Raw genomic sequence first — 10,917 nt, forward strand, 5'->3', positions numbered from 1 at the left:
AGTACTTCCAGACTCTACCGCGTTGCTTGTGAGGCTTTTGGAAGCTGCAGGATGTCGGAGCTTGAGAAACGGCTTGAGGCCGAAAGGGCAAGCTGGCAGCAGCAGGCGAAAGAGGCTGTTTTGAAGGTTCGGGAGGAATCTGCAGCCACGATTGGGGATTTGGAGGAAAGAAATAAGCGGTCTGAGCTTCGGAATGCGAAACTGGAGGAAGATTTGCGACATCTTGAGATAAGATTGGATGAGGCGCGGAAGCTCAGTGGAGGAGGAGCAACAGCGATCGTGACACAGAGGCAACAGATTGCATCAGTGAGTAAGTTCTATGGAGACCCCAGGGAATATATGGGGTTCAGAACAGAAATTGATTATGCCCTTAAAATACGTGGGAAGGATTTTCAGACTGATGCTGAGAAGGTGGCAGTTATTATTTCCCACCTGTCGGGGCCAGCCAGAGAATGGGTGAGGCCGCTTTTGGCAAGTGATAACCCCGCACTGGGGAATCTCCAGGACTTCCTGGATGCTATGGCTGCGCATTATACCAGTGATATTGAAAATGAGATAACCAAGCAGGAAATCCTGAGCCTCAGACAAGGAGAGGGGACTGTGAGAGACTATGTGGCAAAATTTACTCTGTTGTGCCATAAGTTGGGGTGGGAAATTTTAGCCCCACAAACGGAAGCGATGTTCCAGCAAGGATTGAACCCCGAAGTTTTGGATGAAATAAGCAGGGGGCCATGCCCAAAAGACACTGATCAATACATAAAAGCCGCCTTGCAGGTGGGGCTTCGATGTGAACAAAGGGCATGGGAAAGGCGCAACGCTGCCAGCAGACAACCTCCCAACACCTACAGGAGGTCTTTTCCCAACGCTCAGCCCGGCCAGAGCAACAGGCAGAACCTAACTACCGAAGAACCGATGGAGATCAGTCGCTTGGACACGAGGGGGGTTCCCAAAGAAGCACCCCGCAGGGAGTTGCTGAGGAGGGGGGAGAAGGAAGCCCACAAGTGCTTTGTATGTGACAAGCCAGGACACATAGCCAAAAATTGCTCACAGAAACGCGTGTGGCAAGGAATGGCAGCGGCTTCAGTGCAGGAGGGAAGAGAGGGAGAACAGGAACAGGGAAACGCCAACGTCTGGTTGGAACCAAGAGAGGGGAAGACCAACCAGGCGGAACGCAAGTGAACCCCCCAAAACAGCAGAGTGCAGTGGTTCCACGTCCTCCCAGACCTGGAATTGTGCTTATGGTACGGCTAGAATTGCCAAATGGGTACCCCCTGGACGTAGAAGCGCTCCTAGATTCTGGCAGCTGAGCCAATTTCATGTCCGACAGCTCTGCCAAGGCTCACCAGATCCATTTATTGCCTTTGGACTTTCCCCTGGTGGTGACCACGATCAATGGGAGAGAGCTGCTGGGTGGCCAAGTGAGGCATCAGACACCGCCCATGAGGATGAGCGTCTCGAGGCATCAGGAAGTGATTGCCTACAATGTCACACACCTGTCAGGGGCACCGATCATACTGGGCATGAGTTGGCTAGATCTCCACGATCCGGTCGTTGCTTGGCACCAGAGGTCACTCACCTTCGGATCCTCACATTGTACGGAGAATTGCCTGATGGAGGTGGGAACACCGGAGACGGAGGGGAGGATCGCCACAGTGCGGTTGGAAGATTCCAGGGGAATTCCACCGCAGTATGAAGACTTCAAGGAGGTGTTCAGTGAGAAGGAGGCTGACCGACTACCACCCCATAGACCTTATGACTGTCAGATTGAGCTCCTACCGGGGGCGAAGTTGCCAGCAGGCAAGTTGTACTCCATGTCGGAGCAAGAGCTGCAGGAGTTGAAGGAGTTCATAGACAAGAACCTGCAAAGGGGTTTCATAAGAGAATCCCAGGCAGTCGGAGGAAGTCTGGTGTTTTTCGTGGACAAGAAAGGCACAGCCCAGAAACGCCTGGTGGTTGATTTCAGGATTTTAAACTCACGAACGAAACCTACAGCCTTCCCGATGCCACGAATCGATGACTTGTTGGCGGCAGTGCGAAAGGGAAAGATTTTCACGAAGTTGGATTTACGAGGGGCATACAACCTCATAAGGATCAGAGAAGGAGACGAATGGAAAACGGCCATGTTTACCCCGTTGGGCACCTACGAATACCGAGTCATGCCATTTGGATTACAAGCGGGCTCCCACACCTTTCAAGCCTTTATGCATCATGTACTGGGCCCCTTGTTGTACCAGAACTGTGTATGTTTTTTGGATGATATATTGATTTATTCTGACAATGAGAAGCAGCATGAGCAGCATGTCAGACAGGTGTTGAAGAAATTGCAGCAACATCACCTGTATGCGAAGCTGGAGAAATGCCAATTCCACGTCAAGCAAGTTGACTTTCTGGGGTACCGTGTGTCTGACAAGGGCCTGGCCATGGATGGGGAGAAGGTAAAGGCAGTGCTAGATTGGAAGACGCCCAAAACCAGAAAGGATGTACAACGCTTCATTGGTTTCAGCAATTTCTACCGCAAATTCATCAGGAATTTTGCGCAGCTCACTAGCCCGATAACCGACACGCTGAGTACTAAGAAGAAATTTCTGTGGACTACAGAGGCTCAGGCGGCCTTTGAGCAGTTACGCCGGGTATTCGCTTCTGAGGAACAGTTGCTGCACCTGGACACGGCACGGCCCATATGCCTTGAGACAGATGCGTCGGACAGGGCGGTAGGAGCAGTACTGTTGCAACAAGATGCAGAAGGAGACTGGCGACCCTGTGCGTTCTTCTCGAGAAAGCTCAGTAAATCAGAATGCAACTACACCATCTGGGACAAGGAGCTGTTGGCCATTGTAGCGGTGCTGAAGAAGTGGAGGCATTTCCTTATTGGAGCCAGGCACCAGATCCAGATCTATACCGATCACAAGAATCTGGAATACTGGAGAACAGCCAGAGTGTTCAACCAGAGACAACTCAGATGGGCGGAATTCTTCGCCGACTTCGATTTCAGGATTCATTACGTCCCTGGTGACAAGAACGCACGCGCAGATGCCTTGTCTCGCAAGCCGCAGTACCTAGAGGACGAGGGATTGCCGGAAGAGAGACATGTGGTGCCACCCGGCCAATGGCAGTGCGCTGGAGCCAGGGAGCCAGGGATCAAGAGTCTCTCATACGACGCCTCACTAGGGAAGATGCGTTTGCGCAGCATAAATTCAAAGACCTTCAACAAGGCATGGGGTTGAAGACGGCTTCATAGCCAAAGATGAACTGTTGTTCTACAAGGGAGCGCTATATGTCCCGGGGGACCACTTGAGGGCAAGGGTTCTCAAGCAACTGCATGACAGCCCTTCGGCAGGGCATCCGGGACAGCACAAGACCTTGCAGTTGGTCACTAGGGATTTCTGGTGGCCAGGAGTGCAGGAGGATGTCAAAAGCTACGTGCAAGCTTGCGACTTGTGTCAACGGGTCAAAAGTGACAATAGACCCCCTGCTGGACTGTTGCAGCCCATGCCCACTCCGGGGAGGCCATGGGAGATTGTGTCTATTGACTTCCTCACAGATCTGCCGGCTTCCAGAGGCAAGACGGCGGTGCTGATCATAGTGGACATGCTCACCAAGATGTGCCATTTCGTGGCTTGTCCTAGGGCGGTGTCAGCAGAGGAGACGGCCAGGCTGTTTGTGGATCACGTTTTCAAGCTGCATGGAGTACCATCGAGGGTTGTGAGCGACAGAGGGCGACAATTCACGTCACGGTTCTGGCGCAAGCTCATGGAACTCCTGGGAGTTGAACTCAACTTGTCGACAGCTAGACACCCACAGACGAATGGACAGGCGGAGAGAGTCAATGCCATTCTGCAGCAGTACCTATGTTGTTACGTCAGCCAAAGGCAAACGGACTGGCCAAAGTTCTTAGCCTTGGCGGAATTTGCCTATAATAACTCAGTTAATGTTTCCACAGGGATGACACCCTTTCTTGCGAACTATGGAGGACATCCGAAGGCGTTCCCGAGAGGACAGGATCGGGGCCCGAGCGTGCCAGCGGCAGAGAATTTTGCAGAGGAGATGGTCCAGCTGCACGAGCAACTCAAGAGCACGCTGGACAGGGCCAAGGAGGCCTACAAGAGGGCTTCGGATCAGCATCGGAGGGAGGGGGAGGTCATCAGGGTGGGGGACAGGGTGTGGTTGTCATCTAGGGGGCTGCCCACCAGGAGTAGGTGCAGGAAGTTAGAGCACAGGCGCTTGGGACCTTTCGAGGTAGTGGGCCAGGTCAATCCTGTAGCCTTCAAGCTGAAGCTGCCAGAGGACATGAGAATTCACCCCGTGTTTCACAGAGCGCTGTTAACACCGTACAGGGAAGGGCACCCATATCACAGGGAAGGGGGGGTGACACCTGGGCCATCGGTGGAGGAAGTGGGGGCCGGCAATGAGGTCACTGAGATTCTTGACTCGAGGTGGAGGGAAGGGCAGGTGGAGTACTTGGTTGCATGGGAAGGGGAGGCCCCGGAGAACAACACATGGATGCGCCATGATATCATTCAGGAGGAGTACCTCAAGGCGGAATTCCATGCGCTATACCCACAAAAGTCGGCCCCTCCAGGGTATGAATGTTGGCAGGGATCTCAGGAGGAGGGGGTGGGGAACCATGGGTCAAGGGGAACGGAGGAGGCAGAGGAACCCCATCCAGAGTGGTTGGAGGAGGAGGATGCAGACGTTGTTTCGTTCGCACCGTTTACGAGAGAACAGTGGAAGACGGTATTTGAGTCGGATGAAAATGAGGATACGGACTTCCTGGGGTTTGTCACTCCACCGTGGAGTGACCGGGTGCAGCACGGGCAGGGGGAAGAGGAGAGTGTTCGTCCGTTCATACACCATCCACTTGAGTCAAGGGACTCCGGGGAGGAAGGGGGCCTTGAGGAGGGAGTGGATGTCAGGGAGCCAAGCATTGCTTGGGAAGTGAGGGGGGAGAGCATAGATGAAAGAGCAGAGAGAGAAAGTTGGAATTCAGCCAGTCAGGGGGAGGAGAGTAAATATAGAGAGCAATTACCGATAATAACTACAGATACTTCCTCATCCCCCAGCCCCCATCAGCAGACGTCTCAGGAAGAAAGAGAAAGCACGCACGATGTCAGTGGCAGACAGGGGAGGGAACAAAGGGGGAGACGGAAGTTCAGACGTCATTTCAGGGCGACCAGAAACTTCCTCTGCTGGAAAAGGCGCGAGGACTCTAGTCCGGAAGTCTGTTAGCTAGGAGTGCAGTCATGATTTATCACTCTGTAATTACCAATGTCTAATAAACAGCTTTTAAAGCTCAACGCTTGAGCCGGCCGTTACTCACAGCAACATCAAAGGCAAGAGGAGCCGTGACAACTCCCTAGAAAAGACCCTGATGTTGGGAAAGATGGAGGGCACAAGGAGAAGGGGACGACAGAGGATGAGATGGTTGGACAGTGTTCTCGAAGCTACTAACATGAGTTTGGCCAAACTGCGAGAGGCAGTGAAGGATAGGCGTGCCTGGCGTGCTCTGGTCCGTGGGGTCACGAAGAGTCGGACACGACTGAACGACTGAACAACAACAACAACTGGCTATCTAATGCTCGCATGGCTGAGTACCAAGGACTTTTGTGTGGAAACCCCCAGGTCCACATGTGGGTGGTAAAAACACTCAATCCAGCCACCCTATTGCCCCTTCCTGAGGACGAGACCTGGGAGCAACATGACTGCCTCCAAATAATGGATGAAGTGTATTCTAGCCGTCCTGATTTGAAAGATGAGCCTTTAATGGACCCAGATGTTGAATATTTCACAGATGGAAGCAGTTATGTCTGGGAAGGGAAAAGGAAGGCAGGGTATGCAGTAGTGACCCTTGAAGAAATAGTGGAAGCTCGGCCTTTGCCAGTAGGATCTTCAGCTCAATTGGCAGAATTGATTGCACTTACCAGAGCCTTACAGTTATTGGCAGGTTGTCATGCAAATATTTATACTGATTCAAAATTTGCTTTCCTGACGCTACATGCCCACAGAGCATTATGGAAAGAAAAGGGACTTTTTGGAGCAAAGGGAAAAGCTCTTAGATATGGTCCAAAGTTAGAAGCACTTTTAGAAGCAGTTTGGGCACCATCAGAAATTGCTGTTATGCATTGCAGGGCACATCGTAGAGAAGCAACAAAAACAGCCTCAGGAAACCACAAAGCCGACTAGGCCACGAGAGTAGCCGCTCTTGAGAAACACCCACTGAAACTAGTGATTGCCTCACTTCTCCCAACTGTCGTTAATACAGAGGAAATGATACCCATTTATACAAAGGGGGAGGAAGACTGGGCACAACAGGAGGGAGCAACTAGAATGCAGCCAGAAAAGGGTTGGTTTATAATGCCAGACCAGTGAATTTATGTGCCTGAAGTTTTGGGAAGAGAGGTTGTCAAGCAATACCATGAATCCACTCATTATGGAACTACAGCACTGCGAGAAAACCTAGGCAGGCAGTTCTATATTGCTTGGTTGCATCAGCTGGCTGAGGCAGTGTCACGAGCATGTTTGCTATGTGCAAAGAACAACCCTAGGCAGGGGCGTACCCGGGATCAAAACTGGGGGGGGGGCAAGCCATGGTCGTTTAGGTTGTGACATTTCAGCACGGAAAGGCAAATGAAACCAAAATTTTAGGAAAATTATATATAATTATAGCAGTGCTTTATTACGGTAGTTATTACAATTATTTGCTTGATTTTTTTTTATTTTTATTCTAGTTACATGTCTTATACCAGAGGTGGCCAACTCCCAAGAGACTGTGATCTACTTTCAGAATTAAAATCTGGCAGTGATCTACCCCGTTTTTTGGGGATCAGCTCAAAGTTGTTGACCTTTTTTAGGGATGAGGAATGCTCCGTTTTTTAGGGGTTCGGTTCATTTTTAGTTGTTGAGCTTTTTTTAGGGACTAGACCTTCTGAAATCATTGATTTAAAAATATTAAGATTACTTCAACTTCCTAAGCATCTAGGTATGCTTGCCTAAGGAAGAATGCTTTTAGCAGGTGCCCGAAAAGAGTCTAGCAAAGGCACGTGCTTTGCTGCAATAGGCAGGGAGTTCCAAAGTGCAGGTGCTGTCACAGTAAACAATGCAGTACAGATATTATGTGGAGCCTGTAGTAGTGCTTGAAACTACTGGAGGGGAGGATTTATTTATTTATTTATTCAGCTCCACTGAATTGAAATTTCAGCCAGGCATGTCCAAAGTCCATTTCGGGGACCTAATTCGGCCCACCAGTTGGTTTAATCCGGCCCCTGTGGCAGTTTATTTCCTAGGGTAAAATCCTTTAAAAACCTCAACAACTTCAACCCTAGAAAAGGTTAACAACTTTGGTCAGCCCTTTGGTCAGCCCTCACAGCCCTTCACTTCATCAAATCTGGCCCTCTTTGAAAAAAGTTTGGACACCACTGGCTTACACCATACTAAATTTGTTAGCCTTTTAAGGTAACTCTTATTTAAAGAAGGCCCCTACCCACCCCCAAAAATACTTTTGGTCTCACAAACAGCAGCACATTCCACCTCAAAACAAAATATTAAACAGTAAAAAAAATATAACTCCTGTTAGGATAATTAAACCAATCTTACACATAGATTTTATGGGCCAATTTATTCACACAGGCTTTTCCTATGAGGTTTTGACAATTTGAGAACTCAAGCAGTGAAATTGCTAGGAACCATAATATAAGTTTCACAAGTGCAGTATGCACTGATGTTGGTCACATAAGTTGGCATCTCTTCATATATTCCTTTACTTCTCAACTACTTTATAAGAATCAGAAAGCAAGGAGACATAGCAACTCACACCTCTTCCATGCAGCAGCATATCAGAACACTAACACTTTATGACTAAATAGCTTATAATTTACTTTAATTACTTGGCTTCTCATGGCAAACTATGTTGGGGCAGGGAGGGGGGTGGACCATGGAGAATGCAGAGGTCGTGTGGGGGCTGAGAGAGTGTGTGTAGCAGTGAAGGGGTTTCCAGTTCTGCTATGACTCTGAAACAGCAGCAGCAACAGCAACAGTGAAGGGCCCCAAAGCCTGTATGGCTCTGAATGCAGTCCTTCACCTGAACTGCACTCTGGTCAACGGCCCTCACAGAACTGTAGAGCTGGAAGGGCTCCTAGGGGTCATCTAGTCCAACCCCAACAAATCAAGTATAAAAATCCTCTCCATTCAAACCACCCTTGCCATCGAACCCAGGAGAAAGAGGCAAATGATGTTGCACTCCAGTGAAGGCGAAAGGAGCAGGTGGTGAGGAGGAGGCCACATGCCCCAAGCCTGGTAAATATGTGCTGGATCCACGTGCCGGATCCTGATAAGGATCTGGTCCATGGAACCAAAACGGTTCCCCACCCCTGCTCTGGGCCTGGAGGGAGAAAGGAAGCAGCAGCATTGGCTTCAAAGGGGCTGTTACGTTAATGTCGAGGTGTTGAGAGGAGGAATGAGTCACAGCCTTGGCAAACCTCCCCCAAATCCCAGGAAAATCCCAGCAGCTCTGTGGCAAGGACCTCCAGGACCCCCTGGAAGAAGGTGGGGAGGGAGTTGGGCTGGAGAGACTCAAGTTCAAGTCCAGCCCTTTTCAGACATGGAGCATGTGGCTGTGGCTCTCTCTCAGCCTCAGGCCCTCATGTGCAATGAGAAGAACGGATTAAAGAGGACTAGGGCCCATGGCAGGAAAGCTGAACCAATAAACTGGACGCTGTCTTTGAGACCTCTCTTCTCCAGTTCACTAGCTATGATGGCTTATGCTCTTCCCTCCACAGCTGTGGCTGGGAACCATGGATGGGGCAGGGGGAGAGTTGCTCTTTTGCTCAAATCTTGCTTGTGGGCTTGCCACTGCCATGGGGCCTGTTTGGCTTCTGTGAGAACAGGATGCTGGACTAGATGGGCCCCTTTGGCTTGATCCAGCAAACTCACCTTATGTTCTCATGAGTTATGGTTCAACTTCAACTAAAGGAAAGCAAAAGGTAAACCAAACCTGTGAATTACCTACCTTAAGCAAGAGCTCCATCTGCTGCCATTTTAAAAAAAGCCAGTTAACTGCAGTACCTCGTGAAGCGGCTGGCCTTGCCTCAGTTTCCTGGGGTGTTATTCTGCCCATCCTGGTGCTGAAGGCAGCAATCCCAAGCAGAGATTTGGTCCAAAGAAAATGAGGTTTCAAAATATGGTTCACTGGATAAGAGGTTTTGGGGTGCCATTGATCTTGTGCTATTAATTCTTTTTTCAAGTCGTCTTTAGGGGTAATTGCAATGGGTGCAATTTCAAAAACTTAAAGCTGAGTGCCATTTGGACGGTAGAAGGTGCATGTATGTGCATGTGGGTGTCACAATTTTAGGAAATAAAACAAGTTTTAGGAAGAGTTTAAAAATGGTGTGCCAGGGGTCCCTGAAATCTGAAAGCTGCCCTGAAATCTTGGGGTAAATGTTGTTGTTCAGTCGTTCAGTCGTGTCCGACTCTTCGTGACCCCATGGACCAGAGCACGCCAGGCACGCCTATCCTTCACTGCCTCTCGCAGTTTGGCCAGACTCATGTTAGTAGCTTCGAGAACACTGTCCAACCATCTCATCCTCTGTCGTCCCCTTCTCCTTGTGCCCTCCATCTTTCCCAACATCAGGGTCTTTTCTAGGGAGTCTTCTCTTCTCATGAGGTGGCCAAAGTACTGGAGCCTCAACTTCAGGATCTGTCCTTCTAGTGAGCACTCAGGCCTGATTTCTTTGAGAATGGATAGGTTTGATCTTCTTGCAGTCCATGGGACTCTCAAGAGTCTCCTCCAGCACCATAATTCAAAAGCATCAATTCTTCGGCGATCAGCCTTCTTTATGGTCCAGCTCTCACTTCCGTACATTACTACTGGGAAAACCATAGCTTTAACTATACGGACCTTTGTCGGCAAGGTGATGTCTCTGCTTTTTAAGATGCTGTCTAGGTTTGTCATTGCTTTTCTCCCAAGAAGCAGGCGTCTTCTAATTTCGTGACTGCTTTCACCATCTGCAGTGATCATGGAACCCAAGAAAGTGAAATCTCTCACTGCCTCCATTTCTTCCCCTTCTATTTGCCAGGAGGTGATGGGACCAGTGGCCATGATCTTAGTTTTTTTGATGTTGAGCTTCAGACCATATTTTGCGCTCTCCTCTTTCACCCTCATTAAAAGGTTCTTTAATTCCTCCTCACTTTCTGCCATCAAGGTAGTATCATCAGCATATCTGAGGTTGTTGATATTTTTTCCAGCAATCTTAATTCCGGTTTGGGATTCATCCAGTCCAGCCTTTCGCATGATGAATTCTGCATATAAGTTAAATAAGCAGGGAGACAATATACAGCCTTGTCGTACTCCTTTCCCAATTTTGAACCAATCAGTTGTTCCATATCCAGTTCTAACTGTAGCTTCTTGTCCCACATAGAGATTTCTCAGGAGACAAATGAGGTGATCCGGCACTCCCATTTCTTTAAGAACTTGCCATAGTTTGTTGTGGTCGACACAGTCAAATGCTTTTGCGTAGTCAATGAAGCAGAAGTAGATGTTTTTCTGGAACTCTCTAGCTTTCTCCATAATCCAGCGCATGTTTGCAATTTGGTCTCTGGTTCCTCTGCCCCTTCGAAATCCAGCTTGCACTTCTGGGAGTTCTCGGTCCACATACTGCTTAAGCCTGCCTTGTAGAATTTTAAGCATAACCTTGCTAGCGTGTGAAATGAGTGCGATTGTGCGGTAGTTGGAGCATTCTTTGGCACTGCCCTTCTTTGGGATTGGGATGTAGACTGATCTTCTCCAATCCTCTGGCCACTGCTGAGTTTTCCAAATTTGCTGGCATATTGAGTGTAGCACCTTAACAGCATCATCTTTTAAAATTTTTAATAGTTCAGCTGGAATATCATCACTTCCACTGGCCTTGTTGTTAGCGAGGCTTTCTA

This window comes from Lacerta agilis, chromosome 7, assembly GCF_009819535.1.
Source record: "Lacerta agilis isolate rLacAgi1 chromosome 7, rLacAgi1.pri, whole genome shotgun sequence".
NCBI lineage: Eukaryota > Metazoa > Chordata > Lepidosauria > Squamata > Lacertidae > Lacerta > Lacerta agilis.